Source organism: Talpa occidentalis, unplaced genomic scaffold, assembly GCF_014898055.3.
Source record: "Talpa occidentalis isolate TD23 unplaced genomic scaffold, MPIMG_talOcc4v2.1 talOcc4.13, whole genome shotgun sequence".
In the NCBI taxonomy this organism is placed as follows: Eukaryota; Metazoa; Chordata; class Mammalia; order Eulipotyphla; family Talpidae; genus Talpa; species Talpa occidentalis.
The window spans coordinates 92,595,516-92,622,937 of record NW_023601322.1 but is presented as its reverse complement, the minus strand read 5'-3'; the positions used below and the strand labels follow the sequence as shown (position 1 = coordinate 92,622,937).

Sequence of the window (27,422 nt, the reverse complement as noted above, 5' to 3'; positions counted from 1 at the left end):
CAGACAGAGGAAGTACACTGCTGAGGGGAGCAGCGGGAGGCAGGAGAGGTCTGCACACCGTGTGGGACCCTCGCCCCGGTGGCCAGGAATTGAACTGGCACTGCAGAGGCTGCGGGCAGCTTCGCAACCCAGCGCTCAACCACTGCGCCACCGGGGAGGCCCTGCTATACTGCATTTAAATGCTTTTGCATGGACTTGTTCATCTGGAAAGCTCTGCTGAGGTCTGAGCAAGACTCCCATCCTTACTGTATTCAGGCCACATATTCTTAGGGACCTTCAGTACTACACTATTAAACACAGCACATGTGCCACTTCTTACACCATCAGATATTTCTTTATACGTATATGTCGCTCTAATTAATTGAGGCAGGGCTGGTATCTCTCCATCTTTTATGCCTAACTCCTTTCATAGGGTGTTACTAATTAATAGACAGTAAGAATTTTCCCAATTAATGAATTAGTTAATTCATTAAGAAATGAAAAGAGAAAATGAGAAAACATCTAAAAGGGAATCTTGGTGAAATCAGAAAACCAAACTGTGGATTTTTAGAGCTGACTGTGCTTCACAAGACATCAAAGAAGACCTAGTCTTCTACTGAGGTGAATGATCTGGATCATGATTTTGGTGCTTTAATATGAATGATTTATTAGGACCAAATAAAGATGAAGGAAGAAATCAGAGTCATTGAACAGTTCACCAACCTATAAAAGTGAGATTTTTTCCCCCAAATTTTAGTCTCAATGTTACACTATCTGAATGTTATTTAAAAGTGGCATGCTAGAAGATGGTGATTCCTCATAATCTGCTGCTTACAAAAAGCTGTTATGTTCAACACTAAAAACAAATTTCGTCACTTCGCAAAACAAAGGTGCTGGAGTAAAAAGTCTGTGACTGTGCTTTGGTATTGCAAATTACATTCTTTTTCAGGCCATGATTAAATGCACTTGAGTCATGTGGCTTGAATCCCGGGGGAGAAGACTGACTTTGAAGCTCACTGACTTTCCTGTTATTGCATCCTTTTCAAACATAATATGCGGCACTCCACTTTTCATGTTACTGAGTTTGTTTTTTTCTGAAGAAGAATTTGACTTTAATTCCCTTTACTCAAAACAGCCCTGTCTTAATGAAACCCAGAGTAACATTTAGCCCATAGTTGTACAGATGAGTGATCCTGGTTAACTTTCAATCAGATAAAATGTTACTACTTATTCCGGAAGGGTGGCAACTTGATCCTTTGCTACTACAATTATACATTTATATATAATTTTATATCATATATAATATATAATATGTACAAAATAATGTGCAAAGGTAATAAATGCACTGATATATAAACATATAAATATATATTAATTTATGTATGTGGTATATGAAATAATATATAAATTAATATATCACTGTACATATTTAATTATATATAAGTATACATTAATATATGTGAAGTACTATATAAATATATTTAATTATATATGAGTATATTAATTTATATATTAAATTATATATAAGTATATATAATTAAATATATATGCACTATATACTAAATATATGTACACACATACACATACACACAATACTGACACATTGCCTAAGAAGGAATTCAATATAGTACGTTTAATTTTGAAACATGATTTTTTCATCTATGTTATACAGAATGGCTGATCTGTGTTTCTCTTGGGGAATTGTGCCTTATGGGATTTCCTCAGAATATATTTGAAAGCTTTGAGTCATTTCTTTTCAGCACATATTTATAGTTGCTTCTGAGTTTCATGTTTCCATCCCTTTTCTATATTTTGTTTTGGAAAATTTAAATTCAGAAGATATTAAATCATTATTCATTATTTCCTGTGCATTTAATATATTGGTGTACAATGATGTGAAGAAATAATATCACAGAAATGGCTGAAATAGACATAGATAGTCTTTCATTTAAAATAAGTATTTTTAAACGTTGTATGCTGTTGGAAGAAATTTAAACAGATGGAGCCACCACTATGCAAAACAATATGGACATTGCACCAAAAAAAAACCAGAAAAAGAGTTAAGAATAGAAATACCCTTCAATTCAGCTATTCCATACCTGGAAATTTAACCAAAGAAGATGAAAACACTAATTCTAAAAGATATATGCACCCTCAAGTTTATTGCAACACTATTTATTCTAGATAATATATGTAAACAATCTAAATGTCCATTAACAGAGAATGGAAAAAAGATGTGTGCACAATGGAATACTACTCTGTGATTAAAAAAAAAAAGGGAAATCTTGACATTAGTGACAATATGGATAGAACTCAAGGGGATTATGCTACATGAAATAAGTCAGATGGAGAAAGATGAATGCAATATGATTTCACTCACATGCAGAAGATAAACAAACAAAGAAAATGAAGAAAAAATCTCTTAGAATCTGATGGCAGGTTTGTGGCATTGGATGGAAACTAGACTTTTGGTGATGCTCATATCATAGTATAATATATACAGATGCAAAAATATGCATATGTATACCTGAAACGTGTAATGTTTATAAACCAATGTTACCTTGATATAAATTAAATTAAAATAAATATTTCTAAGGTGTACTCATTATAAATATGCATACTATATACCAGTGAAACTGTCTATTTCAATGCCTATAATTCTTATCATTTAAAAAATGAGAGGCACGGAAGAAACAATGTAATTTTAAACCCAAATACTGTCTGAACATGGATGTGGACATACCATTTCACTTTTGCTATGAGTTTTCCTTTAATTTACCTGCTGTCTTCTAGTCCTACCCTCAGGACAAAACAAAGCCCCCATAAGCACCCCCAATATGCACCTAACTATATGCATATGTGTACACACACATCTTTCGAAAAATGAGTTACCTTTGCTTTTCCAGCTCTGCCTTTTAACCAAAACTTTTAACCGAAATAAAAGACATTTAAACTTGGTCTTCTTTTCCTTTGGATCTTCAGTATGACTAGATGGACTCTTTGGTGTCATGTATGTATATTAAATTTGTCACACTCCTTTATACTGTATCTAGATCTGTTAACCAAAATAATATTTTTTGAAAGATTTATTCATGCATACAAGAATTGGGGTGCAGGCTAGAGCTTTGGGGGGTGAGAGGATTCACCAGAGACAGAGTGGGGGACAGAACAGGCAGACTGACTGAAATACACTGCTGAGGGGAGCAGCGGGCAAGTCAGGAGAGGTCTGCTGTACCATGTCCCTGGGTGGGGATCGAACTTGTGCTGCAGAGGCTGTGGAAAGCTTCACAGCGATGCATCATAACTCCTTGTGCCCCCAGGGAAGCCCCAATCAAATAATCTTTAAGAAAAATAAACATGCTTGGGCCTCCCTGGTGGCGCAGCGGTTGAGCGCTGGGTTGCAAAGCTGCCTGCAGCCTCGGCGGCACCGGTTCGATCCCTGGCTGCTCCCTGGCCACCGGAGGAGGGTCCCACATGGTGTGCAGACCTCTCCTGCTGAGCCCACTGCTCCCCTCAGCAGTGTACTTCAGTCCTTCTGCCTGCTCTGCTCCCCGCTCTGGCTCTGGTGAATTCTCTCACCCTCCCATGCTTCTGACTGTACCCAGTGCTTGCATAAGTAAATAAATAAATCTTCAAAAAAAAAAAAGGAGTTAAAAAAAAGAAAAATAAACATGAGTACTGAAAGAGAATTTTCATTAAAATTGAAATAATGATAGAAATTGCTGAAAGTTATTTATATAACTAAAATTTATATTTTCTTTCAATTGTCACTTAGGAATCAGAAACAAGAACTCTAGGGGGATGTTTTCCTCAGATTCTTCTATACTGGAATATACTGCTCCAATATACTCTAGACCTTTTCCACTAGTGTCCCCTTTGCTCAAAACTTCTACGAGGCATAGCAGAGGGGGCTTTTTCCTTGCATTCAGAGCGCATCTGACACTCATGGCATGCTATCAAGATGATAGTTAAACATACTGAGTTCCTATTTATGTCTTCATCTATAAAGACCCTCAAGTATTTTAATATTTTAATAATAATCAAATTCAGAACAATTATGAGAAGTCCCAGGAAAATAGGAGTTTGTTGCTGTGAAACAAAAATGTTCTAAATTTAATGCATCGATACATTCTACATAATATAGAACAATGATGGAATGTGATCCTTCAGCTACTTCACTAGATTGGTCATAAATGTAAATTTGTTACCAGATGCTTTAAATGAGGAAAACACATTCATAGATATGTAGGGTATTCAGGCAAGAGGGCAAGTGCCTAGTTCTGCTATTGCCTCACAAGGTAGCACTCAAACTTTCATTTTGTGGAGTAGGGCAAGGTTCTGATTAAATAATTACCTTGAGAATTGATTCCCCTGTCAGGGTTGCCACAAATCGTTGAGCTCACAAAAAAATGGTGCTTAGTTTTATGAATTCACAAATTCCTAGTCAGCATGAGAAACCAGCTCATTACTGAAATTCTGCTCAGCAAACTTTGGCCATGCTGAGGGATGTTTTTTATGTGGAGTTCTATTGGTGATGGAATAGGAGGGCTTCCACCAGCCAGCTTCCACCAGGGCTTCCAGCCAGCCAAAAGTGGCCTCACTTTTGACAGAGCATAAACCTTCAAGAAATCCAGTCTCTTGAATCAGAAACCAGGAGCAAATGTCAGTTTTCTCACTTTTATTATAGTCAATTGGGGAAGTTTTGTTCTTCTCCTAGTTCTGCTACATGTACCAAAGTATGAATAATAAACTAAAATGAACATCAGTTTTATTAGGAGAGCAAAACTATTTTGGTGATTTAAGAATTTTATATTATTTTATTTAGTTCTTAAGAGAATCTTTTCTAAGAAGATGAAATATCAAAAACCAATGAACACATTACCGCAAATAGGAAATAATATGTTTGTCGTATTTCGATACAAGTAAACTGATCAGTATCTTTCTGGAACTAACAATGATTAAAAAAAAATCAATAACTAAAAAAGACTGCAAAATAGCAAATTCAGGTTACATATTCCTTTAAACTTACTAATGATTCATAATGAGGAAATGGAATAATTAGCTCAAACGAGAGTTAAAAGCAAAATTACTAGTGACAGTTAAAGAAAAAGCTTGAGAAAATTCCATAAAATCCACTCTCATCAACTATTCTGCTTGAAAATTATTAAAAGTGCATTTACATTACTGAAGCAACTTTTAACTGTGAAATGATGTAACTTCAGAGCTTGAAGTTATTATTCTACTACATTAGGCAGCATATGAGAAAAGAAATTAGTGTCTATAAGACTAAACGAAGCAGTTGGGCACACCACCTATATTTTATGTTGCACAAAAGAAGCATATTCTAAAATTTGCAGTGCAGTATATTTAAAAATTTAATAAATTAGTGAGGTTACAGTTTAGTTTTGAAATGACAAAATACGGACTCAGTGTTTAAGGTAGGGTTCTGATTGATAAATTCCTTTTCTACCTTGTCTATAGTGTGAACGTAACATTGTATAGCAGGTTATGCTAAAGGCTTCCTCAGCAGCATTAGAGGATTTCACAGAGAGGACTGTACCAGTATGCTGTGCAACACGGAGTGGGCATCTAGGAATATTTAGGGAATGAAAGGAGTGGACTAAAACATGAAGAAAGTAAAAAAAAAAAACCAAAAACAGAAACAAAATCTCATTCCTCAAAAATACCATCACAAATATAATTTCATGATGTAATATTTACTGGACTCATTTTCATTATGTACATAATGAAAGTCTCAGAAAGAAGAAAATGTAACAGTTTCTAAGCTCTGACTAATGCCAGGCATTAGTTTCATTTCATTTCAATCCATTCATTCACTCTTCATAAGACACCTACAGAGATTCTATCCCTCTCTCCATTTTATAAATGGCACAATCAGTGATGAAGTGTTTCTGGGCACAGAGCTAGGGGTAGAAGAAGTAGGACTTGGAGTCACATGGTCTGATTCCAGACCGTCAGTGAACAATTAAGAATACAGAAGATGCATGAGATTGCCTTCTCATCTAGAATCTATATACAATGATCTGAGGGGAAAGTGATTATATAAATTTTATACTGAGGATCTCGAGACCTGGAAATAGTAAGAAACAAACTCAATTCTGCATTTGATTTATTTTTACAAATGTTTCCTATAGTATCAAAATATACATACATGTATATTTAATTTATACTAGATAATTCGTTGAATACAAAGTTCCCATAATTCATTTCTCAATTTAATATAAATTTTCTGTAACACATGAAATGCCCCCTTAAGCAATATTGTCTTTGATACTTTTTTGCTCACATATAACATTGAATATTGAGCATCTTAATAGATTCCTGAGATGGAATGTTAAGGAAAAATTAACACAGGCCTTGTCTTTACAGAGCTTACAGCTTAACTAAAGGGAAAAATAGATACTAATTAAATGTCATTATCTCTGAGAAATGTTGAAAAAAATATAGAACCACAAAATGAGAACATGCTAGGGAAATAAGGTAAGGGATAGGGTATAGCAATAGTTGAAGTCAAATATGTTTGCATATAGAATAGATGAGCTAAGGCGATATTGAAATTCATTGTCATTATTTAAAATGATAAATAGGATGAAAAGAAGAAAGTATCTCAGATAACCTGGAAAAGTTCCCGATGGCTTCATCATCAATACTGTGGGCAAACAAAAGACAAGAGCTGAGAGCAAAAGTGAATATACTATAAAGTTAAAAAGGAGTTACCCTTGTTAGATTTTTTATGCCTCTCTATAGACTTAGGCCTTTAAGAACAAAGGGGAAGAATTAAGGATGTTTTTGTCAAGAAATTTACATTATCAGATATGTGTTTAAAAAATTATAGCCTGACTGCAGAGTGGAGAATGTATAGGATTAGGGCAAGACTAGATAAAGGAAGAAATTTCAGAAATTATAAAAGCCAAGTAAGAAACAATAGTTTGTATCTACAGTGGCATGGTAGATAAAGAAATTTAAAGGATTTTGATATGGGAAATTAACAGCACTGGTTAAAGATTATGGGTAAGATGGACATTATAAAAGATACAAATGAATGTATTTTGATGAAATTCACTGACACAGATAATACTGGAAGATAACAAGTTGGAGAAGGCAGGATTGGGGAGCTTGATAACATTTGATTTTGCATAGGTTGAATCTGAAGAGGCTTTTTCAATGTATCAACTAAGTGTTTTTGTATATCAAATAAGAGGGAGAGATGTCAAATATATAAATGACTATACTGGTTTGAAATGCCAAAGTAACATCTGGTTTAGAGACATAAACTTATAAACAATCCTCATACAAAAGATGACATCAGTTGTGTTCAAGGTTTAAACTAATAATTACAAAATATGGACCAAGAAGGAAAAAGATCAAAGGCTGAATGTTTGTTTTCAGCAGAGTCTAAAAATGGAGATTCAGAGAGGATAGGGTAATGAAATACCAAAGAAAAGTAGATTTTCAGAAAGAATGGTCAAAACTGGCAGATACTGTCAAGAGGACAATTAAGATCAGGATTAAAAAATACATCAGTTGAATGCACAGTATGGTAGCATTTTGTGTCTTGGGATGGGAACTCGTCTTGAAATGATTAAGGCAAAATGAAGTCAAAGTCAATTTTTGCATGAGTGGGGAGAAATAATATCGAGAAAAATTTATATTAACAGAGGAAAAACTGATGCATAGTTTTGTGCATTTGACAACCAATTTTAAAATCAATTGGTTAGCATCTTTACTGTATAATATCAGTAAGAAGAATACATCGTATAACTTTTTTTACACAATTTGAATTTATTTTACCTAAATAAATTTATTTTACCTAAATAAAATAGGTCAAACTGCATGTAGTCCTAATATAAATACAGCATTTTGTCCAACGTGTAAAGAAAATGAAATATAATTGAATGAAACAGAATATATCAAAGTAACTTACAAGAAATGAAAGTAAATATCATTTCCACTTTCAGTAATATATATCCAAATTATGTATTGAGGGGAAGAGTCACAATGTAAAATTTATATCTTATAGCGGGTCATGAGCAAAAAAAAAAAAAAAAGCACATTTTACTGGAGCACATAAAATTAATATATTTTCTTAGTCATTTATTTCCCATGGATGGAAACGTTCATGAGCTCGTTATTTTCCTGTATTTCAAATTTTTAAGCAAATAGTCTACATAATCCTAGTCGATAAACAAGTTCTTTAATCAGATTTAATATCAAATTATCAGCATTTAAGCCAAGGAAACTAAAGGGTTGTTTTGTTAAAACCTGTTGAAGTAAAAATCAGTAACAAATCTCTTATTTTATTTTTAAGGGCTCTTTGTCATCCAGCTTAATGTGATTTAAAATATTTATCTGTGGTTTTCTAGGATGTTAAAATAAAATGAGGACATGTCTTATTGTTGGTCAACAAAGGAAGTTTCTCCTCTGTACTTTTACCCATAAGCTTGTTAATCATTCTAAGGCTTTCGTCAAAAGGACAATGTGGCTTAGTGATGCAATTTTGGCCATGGAAATCTGGCTTCTACATTTTGCTTCGTGACTTAGGAAGTAATTTAATTTCATTGGTGGCATTTTCCCGTTTCAGAGCACTGCAGTGATAGGAGTCTATGTGATTCTTCCTCAGCAATGACTGAAGATAATCCCAATATTTCAAAGCGAATTTCTGGAGATGGTGAACAATACTAGATGACTGTAAATGTATGATCTACTGGCAGCACACAAATCAGTAGCTTATATATTGATAGAATGTAACTCCAGAATGATTTCTACTCCTCTGTTACCTCTTGCACTTTTATCTGTTTCATCTCTGGACTAAGTCTTTCACAATTTATGTGATTGCCACAGTTTCATTGCATGTTCATAAAACTGATATCAGCACTCTGCTACCCCTTTCAGTCTGGACTCTGAATTGAGGGTTCTCTGAGCTGGAGTCAGTCTACACCCACCAACACATTAAGAATGGCAAGGAGGTGGTGGTAGTTCTATCACTGAGATTCTGACCTGCTTGTAACCATGAAATAGAAAAGGACATATAACACTCATTATAGGGGGAAGGCATGCATGCATGATGAATTGCATATGTACATGGACGGTAAGTTGCATGTATCAGTTGCATGTATTATGAGTTGCATGTGTGCATGTACGATGAGTTGCATGTATCCATAAAACTTTTATTTAGGAAAAACTTCATAAATTTCTTTGGTCTTTTTCTGAAAGACCAAATTACTTGTCAAAGTCTTGTAGGGGAAAGAAAAAGAAGGAAAGAGATTAGTTTCTCCATTAAAAAATGCTAAGAATTTGGAAATTTCTCCCTTAAGAGAGTATACTCCCTCCTCTCCCCAGCTTTCATGATAGAGAATTTCACTTGATATATAATGTGCAGTTGACAGGTTTTTTTATTATTTGAAAAACTTGCAAATTCTTCCTGGACCTCATGATTTCATAGGAGAAATTCACTATCATTTGAATTGTTTTCCTGCTGTATTCAATGTAAGATTCACATTTTTGTCTCTAGAGTTTGTAGGTTTCATTATAATGTGCCTTGATCTCAATTTCTCTGCGCTTTCCTCTGCGGGATTTTGTTCAATATCTTAAATCTAGAAGTTTATGAATCTTTTTTTTCCAAAACCATTAATTCTATGAAGATTATTTCAGTCCTATTTGTCTCTTCAATTTCTGGGGCTCCAATTATTGAACTATTAGATAACTTGCTGTTTTCTCGTTGGTCCCAAAAAATCTGTTCATTTTCCTATTCATATTTCATAAGTTCTTTTGATCTGTTCTTGAGTTTACAGGATTTATTCTCTATCATCTCCACCCTACTTACTAATGAATTCATTGTTTTTTTTATTTTCAGCTATTGTATTATATTGTATTTTATGAGTTTATTATTCCATTTGCTTTTTTTTAAATGATTTTTTATTGTTGAGATTTTGATTTTTATATCTGTTTCAATAGATTTGTAATTGTGTGTTGAGATTTTTTTATGTCTGATTAAAATACTTGCAAGATAATTCCAATAAGTGAGTCATCCCAATGTTGGTTATCTTTTCACTGGTTATCTTTTCTCCTGTTTCCTGATATGATGATACATACTTATCAACTCAACCTTCCTCACTCGATCTACTTTAAATAAATTAATAATGGTAAATAAATAATAATATTGTTTTTAAATACTTAAGTTGTAAAAATTTAACTAGTAGAAGCCCATTTAAGCTGACTTCTTATCCTTTCATTTATATTTCTAACATTTTAGCAACAGGATATCCTCAATCCTTCCCCATTTTATTACAGTCCCAAGGCATGGACTAGGTCCCTTCACCAGAGAATATGCACCGAAGGTTAATGACTCCCGTCTGAATTGGTATAGGTGGTTTTTGCTTCTGATATTGCTATTGAGGCAATTTTATGAGTGAAAGACCTTGAGAAGTATTTCCTTTCTGGTAATGAGTTCACATTGATCTTACGCATTTAACAAATCATATTGCTCACCCTACTTTTTAATAGTGTGTGGTTTTATCGATTACCAAGGTTTTCTCTATATTGACATTTGGCACACCAGATGTCAGGCTGAGTTAGCAACACAGTCAACCCAGGACACAGGAGGTAACATAGGAGCCAGAAAAAACCACAGGGCTGCTGCTATGTAAATGTGACTTAATAAATTTGACCCTTCCAAGCATCTATCCTTACCCCTGGGACCCACAGCCACTTTCATCTTTTTTGTTCCATAGCAGAGAAAAAATATCATTACATTTGTTATCTATATCCTCCACTAGCATCTAAACTGTTAGGAAATTATATTTAGTTTTTTCACTGAGATGTTTCTATCACCTAAATGAGTGATTGGCACATAGTGGCTCACTAAAAAAAATATTTTTTGAATAAATGGAATAATTTTCTTGTGATGAAATTACTAGTTTAGAGGAATTCGATAAAAGAAAATGATTAGAGGAAAAATTGCTGAAAATGAAAAAGTAGTTATATCGTAATTTAAGGACAAGGAGAAGAATCCAAACTGGTGGATGAACCGGGACCAGCAGAGAGGAATAAATAAATTAAAAACAATAGAAGTCACAAGTCAAAACAAAAAGGAATCCTAAAGTGAAATCTATGGTCAGTAGAACAAAATGTTCACAGTGGTCAAGAATAGAAAAATGTCCCCATTGCATTTGGCACTGGGTAGTGCTGTTCTGCACCAACAAGAGCAATTTCATTGCTGTGATTCAAGTGATGCCAAATATTGGTTTCTAGAGGAGTGAGTAAAGGTCTACCCATGCACATCTAATATTTCCTCGGAAAATACCTAGTTCTGAAGTCACTATTGTTGTCCCCAAACTGGTAACTCTGGAGATGAAGTATGCACTTCCTTAAAGTATTTCACTTTAAGGAAAAATATATCACAATCTTGGGCTCCCTGGTGGTGCAAGGGGTTAAGCACCACACTATGAAGTAGTCCACAGCCTCTGCAGCACCAGTTTGATCCCCGGCCAGTCAGAGAGCAACCCACATGGCGCAGCAGACCTCTCCTGACTCACCCGCTGCTCCCCTCAGCAGTGTGTTTCAGTCAGTCTGCCTGTTCTGTTCCCAACTCTGTCTCTGGCAGATCCTCTCACTCCCCGCAACTCTGGCCTGTATCCCAGCTCTTGTATGCATAAATAAATAAATATTTAAAAAAATATATACCACAATCTAATATCACTTTTAAGAATGTGATGCAATCCTTAACAGAGCTGCCTTTTTCCATTAATTAACAGAATGGTATTTTCAGCACATCATGATTTAGTGCAGAAGCTATTTTTCTCTTTTAGAGTGCAATTTCTTCCTTTCTTTCTCTGCAGAGTTCTCTGCTATGTTTTACATCCTGAAAATGAAAACGTATTTTCATAATGTAAATGTAAAATAAATAAAGCGAGCAAGCAACTATGGGCTAATTGCTGCTCATTCACAATTTACATTTAGTATTAAGAGTGTTTATATTAGAAGTCAGGGCAGCACTTCCTAGAACAGTCTCCCAGTTTCCACAAGAGATACTTAGACTGAGGACTTAGCATTACCAGAGGTTTAGTTGATGTCTCAAGAGGAACTCAAGAAAGAAAGGAGCTAGACAGAGAGGAGCATAATTGCTCTAAAAAGGGGCATCTAACTGACTCACCAATAATTTAGGAGTAAGAATTAATGGGACTGACCAATAAAAAAGCTTCTGAGAAGTATTTCACACATTTTCATTGGCTTAATGAATCATGAGGACATTGATGACTTTAAACAGAATGAAAGGCAAGCAATAACATTATTATCAGTTTCAGGCAATAAAATAGGCTACATGAGTTGCTTTTTGTGTATGAAAATAGTATCACTTGGGGCTCCCAGATAAAAGCTGAGGACAGCCAGTTAAATTTGAAGTTTAAGTAGATACTGAATAGGGCCTCCCTGATGGTGCAAGGGGTTAAAGTCTCATTGCTTTGAAGCTATGGACAGCCATGTGGGTCAGCTCACTGGCTGGGGATGAACGCCTGCCAACAATGGTTGTAGTAAAATAAATTATAAGAACACCATGGTAAAACTTCTTAATAATGTTACAAGAACAGATGATACTAATGGCTCACAATAATGAGTTCAGAGATAGAAGTCTATATATTTCAAATTTTAAATATCATAAAAATAGTAACATCAGTTAAAAAGGATGACTTGTATAAGTAATGGTATTTTGAAAACATGATCATGTGAGAAAAATAAAGCTATATAAATGGATGTCTAGTGCATTAAAGGCCAAAAATATGGCACAGATACCCATAAAGGTAATACAGTGAGAAGTAGGAAGACAAATATGACCTTAGAAAAGTGATGTATTGAGTATATTCAGTTAGCACCAACTATAAGGCAAAATTCTGAATGACAAAATTAACAGAGAGAAGGCACATTGTGGAGAAATATTTTCAACATTTAAAACTCATAAGAAACTAGTATCTAGAACATATAAGAAATTCCTACAAATCAATGAAGACAAAGAAAAATAAGTGATAAAAATTGTACAAAGGAGTTCAATAGGTGACTCACAAAAGCAGAAATGAAAAATGGATAACAAGTAAATAAATATATCTTCTACCTCTACTTTCTGTCTTTGGAAACATCTTAGCACTTAACATTGAATAAAAGTGTAGACTAACTACATGAAATGGAATAACATTTTAAATAGAAGAATCAGTGTCATTCTGAGATGTCTTCAAACTAGAACAAAATTAAAACACAATGATGATTACAAGGAAACAACATTCATACCAAATTATTCAATGCATAATTTTAGCTATTATTTTGACTTCTACTCTGATCAATCAGTTTTCTTGAGAATCTTTGGTTCCTAGTAAACAGCATACCATTCTTCTAAGGCAGATTTTTGTAAGTATTTATAATTAAGGAAGTGGAGACATTGTTAATCAAACACAATCAATCAAGCACAGTTGATTGTGTTTAATTAGACCCAAGAATAGAGAAAAAATAAATATTAATGTCAGACTAAGCTCCTTCCTATAGGAGACAGAAATGTCCAAAATAATGACTTGATTCAGGTCCCTAAACACTAATAAGACCTCTTCCTCACCATTGATTTCATTCTTTTAAAGTAAAAAATACTGTATTGTACACTAGTATGATCATGTGTGTAAATAAACCACACATAACAATATGTCCTATTGCCACTGCATTTATTGTCAAATTACTGAAATGTTTGAGTCGTCACAGTTAGAAGAAGCAATCTTACATTCCATAGCTTTTATCCTAGTCTTGATATTAATACCCTTTTCTTGCTTTACATTAGACCTGAATAATAAATTATTTTGCCATTCAATAAGCAAAGCACTGAAGTCTTTTAAATGTGTGTACCTCCTTGCTTTGCTCCTTTGATTTCCTATGTGTCACTTGCTAATTCCAAGCTACTGTATTATGTTTAGCACCATTCATCACATCATCTCTGCAAATGTGGATACAACTTCCAAAATTAGGGTGTACCATATAATACAAAAGCAAACTATCTAACCTTTCAGAAATAAGGAGAAATGTGAAATGTCAGTGACATACTGGGCAGAAGGAACAGTAAGACCAGCAGGCCATTTAATTTACATTATCCCCATAGTGCTTTTAAAAAATAATTATGCCATTATGTGATTTTAGCTTCTACTATGTCATAAGTGTCTTACATCTCAAATCATTAATTAAAACAGTTCAAGAGCAGGAAACTGGCTGATTTAGTGTAAGTACTTTAAATCTAAAATGGGCTTCTTCTAAACTATACCAAGGCTAATAACTTAGAAGTTATTCTCCTTTTCTTATACTGACTGAAGATTGAATAGGTGGTAGAAGTAAGACATAGTTAAGATAGATAGGGTTAGGGCCTCCCTGGTGGCGCAGCGGTTGAGCGTGGGGTTGCAAAGCTGCCCGCAGCCTCTGCGGCTCCGGTTCGATCCCAGGCTGCTCCCTGGCCACTGGAGGAGGGTCCCACATAGTGCGCAGACCTCTCCTGCCACCCGCTGCTCCCCTCAGCAGTGTACTTCGGTCCTTCTGCCTGCTCTGCTCCCTGCTCTGGTGAATTCTCTCACCCTCCCGTGCTTCTGACTGTACCCAGTGCATGTATAAACAAAAACAAAACAAACAAATAAATAAATAAATAACATGCCTCTATTAAAAAAAAAAAAAAAAGATAGATAGGGTTCTGTTGCACAAGGATGATCATATGATTTCATGAAAAATGTAGAAATATAGCCAAAGTGCTTACTAGCGAAAAACTTTTCATTTCCAAAATACCTTTTCAGTATTTCTTAAAAAGAAGTTATATATCACATTACTTTCCAATGTATAATAGAGTATATTCCATTTTCTAGATGAAGACATCCGTTTTTCTAAATTTTAAGTATAAATGGTATAGAAAGAAAAATTAATCACTATCAGGTTATAGAAAGAAAAATTAATGAGGTATGAAGAAGTCTGTTTTGTTATTATTGAATTCAAGTATCAGAATAACCAAAAGAAGATTCATTTGAAATGTTCAAAATTATAATTTTACAAAAATAAATAAACTTTAAAGAGTATATATTAAATGTTTCACCTTACATTTCAGTAGGGTGGGGCAAACAATTAACAAACCACAAAATAATGTCTTAGATGATAAGAGTTATGAATAAAACAAGAAACATATTGCCATTTTAAATAGGATAGCAAAGGAAGGCTTTACGAACTCTGAAGGCATTTGGAGTAAATGTCAAGCCATACAGATCCGCAAGGCAAGAGTATTCAAGGTAGAGGAAGAATGTCTCAGCAGCATACCTGAAGTTGTAATCCTTAGCTAAAGCCAAAGACTGTTACTGGAGGTGCCCCCTGGATGTGATTGCTGGTGAGGATCAATAGCTCCAGGGAAAATGCTAAAAAGCAGGGTGGAGTAACAGATGAGGGATATAAGTGACTGCAGAAGTGGGTACAAGAGGAGGCTTTGTGTTTCAGCATTTTAGGATTTAGTTTTTGGATCTTCAGCATTTGGGGTCAGCAGATTTTGGCCCCCACCGCACTGACATTCCAGAAGGCTGTTGCGGCCTGGCAGAAAGGGTGAAGCCCGGGAGCCAGGCATCTTACTGAGATGCATGAGTGTGGGCATCTGTCAGTTTGTTCGGCCACTGCAGCTGCTGTTTTGAGTGTTGCCCATCTAGTACTGTGCTGGGGCATCCCTGTAGCTCTGAGAGGGTCTCCGATTGCGTCTTTGCTGTCTTGGTGAGTCAGAACCTGGCCTGGAGTCTGGCTGCTGCGTGTTCCAGGTCTGCAAAGGCAGAAAGATGCCATTTGGACACATGGCCTATTGTTTGGGAGAGGAGCAACGAGTCCTCAGTGGCAGGAAGAAGCCATATTTAACTACTTTTCTGCAGGACTGAATAACCCTGAACATGGCTTTGGGTGAGGTAAAGGCCATTACTGGCCTCAGTAAATCTTTGTTTTCCCCCGGTTTGTTAAATAAATCCCTTTGTTGTTGTTCCCTGAGCCTGAAAAGTCTTGCAATTGCTAGCAGGTAAGGAACTCAGACAGTGACGGGTAATCTATTTGGGCAGTGTCCTTGGCCATTTTAGTGCCCCTTGCTGCCCTGTATCAAAGTGAGTCCAAAAGAAGCAGGGGATAAGTTTAGCTGGAATATCTGTTGGTAAGTGATTAAGTTAGAAAGTTGTTGTGGCATTTCAATGGGAGTGAGAATCTTGTATTTGCTTATAAGGTCTTTGACATTTATTCCAAGTGAAATAGAGATCTACTGAATGATTCTGTTTTAAAACTTAACATCTAGAAGTATTATCTCTCTGCCTGTGGAAGAACAGACTGAAATAAGGTCAGGGAAGAGACAGTTACAAAGTAATGACTATAATGTATGGCACAGATATTTGTGGCTTGGGCCAGAAAAGACAATGAAACATGGTAGGTTTCTGGAGGTGGTGTAAGCAGTAGAGTTCTGTCAATATTTTGAAGAAAATGCACTTAATAGAAATTGGAAATGAGGTGAAAAGAAAAGGAGACATCAATGGCCACAGTAAGTTTGGTCTTGAGCAACTAAATGCACAAGGTTTCATTAATGAGATGCCAAGATCTTGGCCATCACCCTGGGCAAGGGTGATGAGGAGAGACAGTGAGTGGCTGAAAGCTCAATTGTATAAATTTTAAGTTTAAGATCCTTATCAGATATTCACCCAGAATCACTAATTAGTTGGATATGAATGCAGTATTCAGGGGAGAATTGTAAAGGAGATATAAACATGGGAGTTGTTAGGGCAAAACACTATTTAAAAACGATTACTAGATGGTATCACCAAGGGATTGAATGAAGGTGGAAAACAGAAGGAATTAAAGGTGTAATTGCTTGGAGATTACTATACTGGAGATGAGGTGGAACTATTGAAAGAGAATGAGGAGGAACAGTTAGTTATGGTAAGAAAATCAGCACATGCATTTGTCAGTTCTTACATGTTTTACTGGGGAAAATATCCTTTCTTCTCCTGTCTACACATATAAATTCTTTTTTTTTTAAGATTTATTTATTTATGCATATAAGAACTAGGGTACAGGCCAGAGGTGAGGGGGATGAGAGGATTCACTAGAGACAAAATGGGGGACAGAACAGGAGGATCTACTGAAATACACTGCTGAGGGGAGCAGAGGGTGAGACAGGAGAGGTCTGCTGCACCATGTGGGTCACCTCCCTGCCTGGGGATCAACTCATGCTGCAGAGGCTATGGAAAGAAACTTCACAGGTTACATCTTAACCCCTTGTGCCTCCAGGGAGGCCCTATGCATATAAATTCTATTGAAACTTTTTCATACCAAGAATCTGCTCTGCCTTTGTGCACATGGATGGCCAGACCCAAGTTTGGGGCCCCAGGTACCCCTTGATTTCACATTAATATATTTGCAATGAAGGTGTTATTGTCAATCAAAATAAAACATAAGGGAAACCACACATCTTCATAGGGTTATGTTTTATCATCCAGAGAAGAAGTGAGAACACGCATTCTCATCAACTGTTATTCTAGAGAAGCCAAAATGAGAAACGCAAGATTGCAGAAAGAGCATGCTTTTGATGGCAGTAAAAGTGACATTCAATTCTATATTTAGTTTTGTCAAGTTTCAATACAAACTTGAAGAAAGTTCAGATAAAATGTTATTATTTAAAGTTGTTTGCACCCTCACCCCCACACATGCACTATATTTTTAACACTTCTAAGTAGTGTGAAAATACAATCTCCCACTGCTTTGCTTTGACAGTTTAAATAACCTCCAAGTAATTCGTGATCTTTAGGAAAACATCACACTGGTGAATTTAACTCATGCAGTTGCATTTGAAAAAGTGTAATATGGTAGTATATTTCCCAAAAAAAAAATATTTGGAGCAACTGACATACTGTTACAACATCATTAGTCATGAATGAATCTAGGTCTTTGGAATGATATGACTCCTTTATTTAAGACAGCCATGGTGTTTAATTTCAATGAATTTTAATATTAGCTGACATTTCCATTCAGTTTGACTTAACCAAAATTCTACTTATTTAACATACAAAAAGCATTTGACAAAAATAAGGGGAAGAAGGAACTAATGTTAAGATGCTCAACATCTTATGCATGAGGTGCTTTATCAAGAACAAAGAATATACGCTGTGAAATTAAGAGTTCTGAATGTTATATTTCGACTGAGGGGTTAAGAGAGGCTTCAGAAAAGATATGATTTTGGAGCAGCATCTTAACATGAAAAAGAAAGAAATGGTTTCATATGCAAGATCTCTCTTCATGCACCGATTTCCTTCTTAACCCATTCTAATTGGTTTTCTCCCAACCTTTTCTTTGAAAGTACTCTCAGTAAGGGTCACAAGAAAGGAATTGCTCAGAGTTGTGGTCATGACTCATGAACCCTCAACGACAAACACAAAAAGCTCTTCATGGTGAAAGTAATCTCCTTCCCTGACTGTGATTTTATTTACAGTTTTTGAGTTTCGGTTACTGAGTTAGAGTGACCAATAATATCCTTCCCACACACGCTTCATCTAATTTAGGTATGAAATTTATACCAGGCTTATACAATGTGTTGGGCTGTGTTCTCTCCCTTCTTTTTTTAATTCCTTTTTTATTTTGAGAAGCTTATTTAGTATTAGAATTCTCAAGATGTAGTTGCTGATTACGTATTTTCTAAAATTTGCCTGTAAACACATTCACTCTCTGGGAAAAAAATTGAAACCACTCAACAAACGCCTTCAAGGGCTTCAGGGGTATCTTCATTTTATATTTTCTCTTGAAAATGGTAATACATTTTTTTGTAGGGATTTGTCCATAAATCTAACTTCAAATTTATCGACATAGCCATCTTGATTTTTATTCAATTCTCGAGCCTTTCTACTCATTCTATCTGTCATGATTGCTATTTCCCTAGATCTTATAGAGTAATTTCAAAGATGGTATCCTCACCACCCTGCATAATTTTCTCACAGATACCACTTTTCCCTCTCTATCACCAACATCAGTTCCTGAAATCTGTTACTTTTATTGGGACTTAAGCTTCATCAGAGCAGGAATCTGCTCTACTGAGCACTCTCTTCTGAATTCCTACCATAGTGTCTCAGTACAGTTATCCATAAATATTTTTTGAAGAGATAAATGGAGCTTATTACTGTGAGTAGACAATTTTCCATAACTCTCACATTCTGCATGTCTTGCAGTAAGACATCGGCTGCCATTTGTCCTGGATATCTTTTCAAGGCTGTTTGCATAGTAAACAGCCTTTGAAGATAGATATGGTTTCTCCCCCGGGAGCACAGTGGGAAAAATGCTTATTGAATAGTATAATAAAAATAATTTATCTCTCCAGCATAGAGGGTAAGCATGCTTATGCTCAGGATTTCTTTCCTGAAACATTGTGCACTATGTGTGAAGACCTCCATCTGGGTCCATCTGGGTTGTCCTGGTGGGATAGGGGAGCAGAGGAAACTGACAAAAACATGCGGAGGTGATCCCGCCCACAGTTCTGTAAGTAACATAGTCCTTTTTCTCTTAGCCAGGAGACCCATATCTTCTCCAAACATCCATGAAACTATGGTACACTGACTTGCAAAGTTTGCTGCAGGATAAAATCTCAAATCTTCACATTTCTCAACATTGCATACTAATTGGTTATGCAGGTATGATTTGAGGTTAAGTATTTTTGAATATGCTGAATCAGGAGGAATTAACCTTGTCTAAAATTACACAGTGAATAACAAAGTTTGGATACAGGGCCTCAGGTATTCTGTTTATTATCATGAACACTAGAATTAAAAAAAAAAGTGCTTATGAAAACATGTATTTTTTAATATTTTCTTTGTATGAATTCTGTTAATATCTTTTGATAGTTCATGATTATTTTCTTATTTTTATAATTGTTAATGACAAAGATGTATCTTACTATTATTTTCAGCTAAAACCACTTTATCACACCAACAAAAAAAATCTTTCCAATTTTCTAGATAAAATGATTCTAAAATGGAATCATGTTTAAGTACTTGCCAATAACTCATTTCTACTTCAGTTATATTAAAATATCTATTTATATATGTGTTTTTACAAGTTCCATGAATATGAAATCTTATTTCCTAATAAGCCTGAATAAAATATTTCTTTCCAACATTATATTTTCAAATGTTTTATGGAGTTGCTACTTCAACTTTAGTTGTGCATTTTTTAAGTCAAGAAGATAATTCAGCTAAAGTCTATTATAGTGCCATTATCCTATTTGTTACACTAGCTTTGTAGCTCCCAAAATTTCCTTGAATTATAGCCTCAGAATTTAACCAAGGTCCCCCACCCTAACCATCCATGGCTGAAATCATCCTTAATAATTTTCTCTGACTTGATACATAAACAGCAATATATTGACTTTATATTCCATCTGGATATGACTAATAAATTTGGGTTACTCAGCTTTAAAATTGTTTTGGGAACATAAAATTCATTTAACTCATCAATTACGTAGCTGCAGTCACTGTCATTTGGCTCTCTGGAATATAAATAACTCGTTCCAGTTAAGCGACTGAGTCGCTGTTTTTATAAATTTTATCAGCTGAGGGATTATTACAGATACATGCAATTGTAAAGTAAGACAATCAGTATCCATGCATTCCACAATATATCTATTCTGTAGCTTAAATGTCTTTGTAAAAAAAGGATTCTACAAAATGCACAAATATTTCCTGAGGCTTAACTTACTATGTATGATGTATTGCAATGACTTTCCTCTTTATCAACTGGTAATTTTTAAACAGGTGCCAATCCTCAAGGTTAGAGAGTAAAGAAGCTGCATAATATAATGTCATATCCACATGTAACACATGCCTAATAGAAACATCAATTTTTAACTCATATATATATAAAGCTATGAAAAATCTATTTTATTTTTGAAAAATTATTAACATTCAACAAGTAGTTCTAATAAAGGTAATGTTTAAGTAGTTAATTTTAAACAAAGGAAAAATCCTTGTCTGATTTCCCTTTAATGATTTTACACTGTGAGGTGGACAGCATTACATACACATATAAAATTCTTCTAACCTGGAAATTTTAATGGTGTTCTACAAATGGTTGTAACAAAAAATGGGTGTAAATTTAAGGCAAATTTTTTTTCTTTGCCTTTATTCATCACAACAAAAGCAAAAAATGTTTATTTTGTTCAATACTATTCAAAAATACACAGACTATTTCATATAGGAACTCAATGCTCCTAAAACACATTTTTCCATTATTTGAAATAACACCTATCTGGGAAAAACAATGACTGAGCATTCCTACCTATTTAGTGAATCCATGTCTTAATGTACAAAGAGCAAATAACAGCTCCTGACTTTATATGTCTGAAAAGAACTACTCCCACCAATTTGCATGATAAGCTAATTCACAATTGTTTATATTCTGGAAAAATAGGGAACAATGGAAAAGGAATTCTTGTGTACTTATTTTTCCACTCACTGTAGTCTTACACACACACACACACACACACACACACACACACAGAAGCAAACTTCCCAGTAGTGACTACTCAGTGCGTATGTTCTACATGCCAGACACACTCTTCATGCATGAAATGATTTCATTTCTAACATAGTATGTCCGATAAAAAAGCAAAGAGGTTAACTGAGCTTTCCTATTCATGCATACATAGGGATTTGAACCAGGGCAATCCAATTTCAGAGTCCTTAAATACAACCTCCTTGATGAAAGGCTTTGAAAGTTCCATTATCCACTTCATATTAAAATACATATTTCTCCCCACGAGTTCTGTCCAAAAGCAATCTATCTCATATTGAAGACTTGGTAAATATGATATATCTGTCTAAATCAATGAAAGAAGGTAAGTGATGAATTAAAATAATCAATAAAAGTTGCTTTACAATACCAAAATTAAAGATGAATTAAATTATTTCTTAAATTATTGCTTGCTCCCCCTCAGTAATAAATACATGGACTCACAAAAGAAGAAAAAATAAAGAAATGAAACCATTATCATTTCATAGTAGAGAAAGCAAATCAGTTTTCATAGCCAATTCAATGATGGGCCAGCAATATACTTTCATTTCTTACAGGAGATTTCAACATATTCATTTACTTTGTATAAACACTTTCTAGGTTCAGAACAAATTTTTGCAAATAAAGCACCATACATTTGGGTGTATTTTTGTTATCTCAGCTACAGGACTAAATAATAACATTCTCTCTTAAGAAGAAGTTATTGACAATTTACTAAAATGGCATAAATGTGTACAGAATAGAGCAATGATAAATTGAGCTAAATTTCAGATAAATTCTGTATTAAATCATATGAAGTGATTGTATATGTTCCCTACTTCTTTCTTCTACATTTTAATGTTTATCTCTTTTTATTCTTTTCTTTTTAATAAAAAATATATAATATCTGTTATGTTTATTTAGGCTTAAATATTGTCAAAAGGATAACCTAAGCAACATATTCTGATATTCTGAGCTGAGTATGCAAGGTAAACATCAAACAGATAAATATTTTACATTCTAAGTAATAAAAACTTAATGTAAATGAAAAATTCATATTCAAGCTTGACCTAAATGTAAACTTAAAAATTATTGTGTCCTCACTTTTTAAAACTGCTGTTTGTGTTCACTACAAAAATATGTTATTGCTTGTGAAAAGGTGAAGAAATTTTTAGATTTGTTTATGCCTAAGCAACATTATCTTTGAATGTTGACTACTGGAATAGTGTTACCATTTTAATATAGCAGAAGTATCATATAGTAAAGAAATGTATGTATGTATGCATATATGTATGTATGGATGTATTTATGTAACCTAAATTTTAAAACTTATGGATTTGGGGGACTAATTTGATTTGATAGATGCTTATCTGAAACAATGATAGAAAAATAGCCAAGATATAGGTGTCTGTGGGCTGCTGACTCCTTTACCTAAATATATACCAAAAAGCTCAGCATGTCTTCACTGCAAATGGCAAATTAAATATTAACAATGTAAAACCTGAACTAATACAGGTGGTATCTGAATTTTTATCTGGAAGCTATTTTGGATACATATTTAGATATACCAGGTTTTTCAAATATGCTTTGAGACTAAAAATCAGAAGTACTATTGTAGAGGTTCTGACAGAATGATGAATATGGCAAACTTCCAGCTTGACAGCCACTATATATTTACAAAATAATTTTATTTTTCTTAGATACATTAGCTATAGAAAATCAGAATAGGCAAAATAAAAAGTATTGTTGCTACTGTCTTTCAAAGTTCTATCTCATACAGATTATTCAAGAAATAATACAGTTTATGCCCTTTTTTGCTGTTTTAAATGAATAGGTATATGCCAATTTTTAGGAAACTAAAATACCTCTTCTCCTTTTACCCAGAACTCCAATGTTAACATGCATTGCAATTAAAATAAATAAAGTAGGGCCTCCCTGGTGGCGAAAGGGGTTAAGACACAACCTATGAAGTTATCCGCAACCTATGAAGTTATCTGCAGCCATTGCTGCACGAGTTCAATCCCCAGGCCAAGGAGGTGACCCACATGGCACAGTAGACCTCTCCTGACTCACCCGCTGCTCAGCTCAGCAGTGTATTTCAGTCAATCTGCCTGTTCTGTTCCCCACTCTGTCTCTGGTGAATCCTCTCACCCCCTCACACTTCTGGCCTGTACTCCAGTTCTTGTATGCATAAATAAAAAAATTAAAAAATAAATAAATGAATAAACTAAATAAACAAATCTTGCATGGGTTATCTGAAAAATTCAGAGATAACTAATAAGGATAAAATATATTGCATGGTGGGCCTCCCTGGTGGTGCACGTGGTTGAGCGCAGCACTGTGAAGCTGTCTGCAGCCTCTGCAGCACAGGCTTGATCCCAGCTGGCCAGGCATATACCCACATGGTGCGGCAGACCTTTCCTATCGTCCCCGCTGTTCCCCTTAGTAGTGTATTTCCATCATCTGCTCTGTCTCTGGTGAATTCTCTCAACCTCCTGCACCTCTGGCCTGTACCCTGGTTCTTTAAATAAATAAATCTTTTAAAAAAATAAAATGCATACTCCATGCTGGGCTTCTCCCCATAAATACAGCTATATGGCAACTACACAAACATAAAGTCGAGGGATTTGAGAACATTCTGGGCATAACAACAATGATACGTTTTCCAAAAAAAAAGTGAAGATTAGAAGGGAATACAGAATAACTTTTTTCTTATCAAATATAAATTCTTTACTATGCCTGTGCTTATTAAATAGGAGTTAAGCTTTCTTACATTCTATTAGTTTGTATGTGCATATATACAAGATTGTGTTAGTGTGAAAAAGTCTATCTCAGAATTGTACAGATAAAACTGAGAAAATTTCAGATTATTTATTTATTTATTTAAAGATTTATTTATTTATGCATATAAGAACAGGGGTACAGGCCAGAGGTGCGGGGGGGTGCTGGTGAGAGGATTCACCAGAGACAGAGTGGGGACCAGAACAGGTGGATTGATTGAAATATACTGCTGAGGGGAAGAGTGGGTGAAACAGGAGATGTTTGCTGTGCCATGTGGGTTGCTCCCTGGCTGGCCAGGGATCGAACTTGTGCTACAGAGGCTGTGGACAGTCTCAGTGCTGCGCCCAACTCCCTGTGCCACCAGGGAGGCCCAAAATTTCAGATTATTTTATAAGCCATGTTCTAATGATACCTGCTTAAAAATTTATCTGCTTCTATTTTTGTTCTATAACACTTCGTTATTTGTATTTTTCATTATAAATTAATAAGTCAATGTTGTCTTCTCTGTCAACATTTTAAGAGATTGGTTAATAAGAGTTAACATTCCAAAGTTAGATTATCTCTGGATCAAGTAAGAAAATCATCTTTTGTTATTTAATAGCTAAGAACAGACTTTGGCTATGATAAATTCAAGATATTCCCTGCCTGGTCTGAAACAGTTGACACCATTTAAAATGATCCTAATCCTTTTACTAGTATATAAACTCAGTGTGCCTATAATATAGAAAACAAACAGAACACTTAGAAATTAATAATGGAAAATTTACCACGCTAGAGAAACTATAAAGCTTAAGAAAATCTGTTCATAGACTATAATATGTCCAGATGATGCTAACTGAAAAAAATAAGTGTAAAAGACATAGCATTTTTTAGTTGAAGAAAGTGAGGGATTCAAGATAAATTAACATAATACAATAGAACATCGAGGGTGGCTACCTGTGAAGCCAGCTGAAGATAGTATAGTCAGTTCACCTTAAACATGAGCTCTTCATCTGCAGAGTTAATCAACTGCCTATGGAAAATATATAGAATAGTTAGGCCTAAAATTATTGCAGCTGGACTAAACATGTACAGGTTTTCTTCTTTTTCCCTAAACAGCAGAGTATAACAACTATTTGCATATCATTTGTATTACTGTAGGTATTACAAGTAATCTACAGATGATGGTATAAGGGAGGATGTGCTTTTGTAAATACTACACCTTTTACATAAGACAGTTGGATTTTGCCATCTGAGTGGGGAATGATTCCCCCATCCATACCAAAAGAGAACAGTAGTTATTATTATTGACATTATCCCTAGTATAATATTCTAGCCAATGAAGGTATATTTTGCTAGAAGTTACCTTCTGAGGAGTCTTGAAGATGGTCCTAGGTGTAGTCAATGAAGCTAAATTCACCTTTTAACTATAACTTCAGCAGATACATCAGCAAGTCGAAGGCCACACCCTTTAAAGTCTGGGAATTTCTCTTTTTCTCCCTCTTTTTTCATTGGAGCCACGTCTATAAAGAAAATGCATCAATATGACATACTTCATCAGCATAATTCTAATTTTTATCGTCAAAGATTAGGTCATTCAATAAGGCTTTATTGTAATCTACTTTTACCCTATGAAGACATGGTATTTAATTATTAAACAAACATATTACATAGAGCACGTTTGATTGCAAAAGAAGCCATCAACTTAGAACTGTAGAGTCGACAACATTGGTTTAGACTAAAATAGTAAGAAGATAAAATTACTCGAAAATTTATGAGCCTTTCATAATTGACATTATGAATAATTTGAGGCAATACATATAATAATGAAAACATTTAATTATTCACATTCACTACTAAATATGGTATTTAGAGTGAAATAACTGATAGGCAGATGTCTATTCTATATGCTTCAGATTTGTATGGGTATCATTGTTTTGAATTCTAAGAGGAGAAATTTGCCACATGAGTAGAGCAACCTCACCATTACAGTAAGGAGACTTACAAGAACCCTAGAACCAGCATGTAAAACATATGATTGAACTGAGCATGTTTTGAATTGAATAAAAGGTAATCATTTATTTTAAAGTTCTTGAACTGTTCTGTGTAGGAAGAAGGAGGGTACTTTTTTAAAACCTCCAATGATAAAGTTAGACACCTGTAAGAAAAATGAGTAGATATATAAGGTTTAATGGATGCAGAATTTTTCATTAAGGAAGTAAAAACTTGAAAAAAATTGCCAGCATAATTAAAATATCAATAGTGAGGTTTCCTAAGAGTTTAATCTTTACACTGGTAGTTGACTTATGCAAAGTTTAAATGGCCTGCCAATTCCTGAATTCTTGATTTATAATGATTCTATTTATTATTTTACTCATTTCATCCACTAAATACTTCATTTTTTTCTTGTTAGATAAGTATGATTTGTTTTATCAATCTAATTCACACTACTTTTCTTCTATCAGAAATTTTATTCCAGTTCTGATATTTTGTCATATCCCTTTTTTTACATTATATTAATATAATTCTGTCACTCCTTTTATCCTTGTTTTGCCCTAGGCTCTAGTAGGTAGTGACATGGAAGACAGGACTTATCATGGGAAAGGAACATGCAGCCTTCATTTTAAAACACTGAATCATTTTTAGGAAAAGTGATTTACTGAATTGAGGGTAGTATGAAGTTTTCACCTAAATAAATTACATACTTTTAAAATAAAGACTAAAAATATAAAAACAATATCAACAGAAACAAAATGCCATTTAGTTTTAATTTCATAAACCAGTCTTACAAAAAGAAAATCTCAGTCTTTAGCTAAACACATTAACAAGGTTGGGAGTGTTCCCCACATCTAAGATGTCATTACTAAAGACAAAAATTGATATACACCTGAAAGTAGTTAAATGGTATTTGTTAATTACATATCAATAGAAAATCAAGCAACTAATACTATACTGAGTCACTAAAATAGTGTTAGGATACTTTTGCCATTTTTATTTATTAAAAATATTTTTCACTTGTACTATAATGCTTGTGTGTGTCTTTTGCTATTGAGTAACATTCACATTTGAAATATATTAAGCTCTTAAAGCTGAATCTAAATTGTAGTGTTCAATAAAGAGTATAT

The 27,422-nt window shown here is 34.5% G+C and overlaps 1 protein-coding gene across 1 annotated transcript in view; it reads right to left on the bottom strand.

Moving 5' to 3' along the window:
* The window catches only part of NDST4 (N-deacetylase and N-sulfotransferase 4), a 309,699-nt gene that overhangs the window by 228,609 nt on the left and 53,668 nt on the right, over positions 1-27,422 (bottom strand). The window contains exons 2-3 of the mRNA XM_037509533.2: positions 25,664-25,820; positions 25,255-25,330 (exon numbers count right to left, since the gene is read on the bottom strand). The gene's annotated coding sequence lies outside the window, so the exon portion shown is untranslated. The remainder of the gene's footprint in view (positions 1-25,254; positions 25,331-25,663; positions 25,821-27,422) is intronic.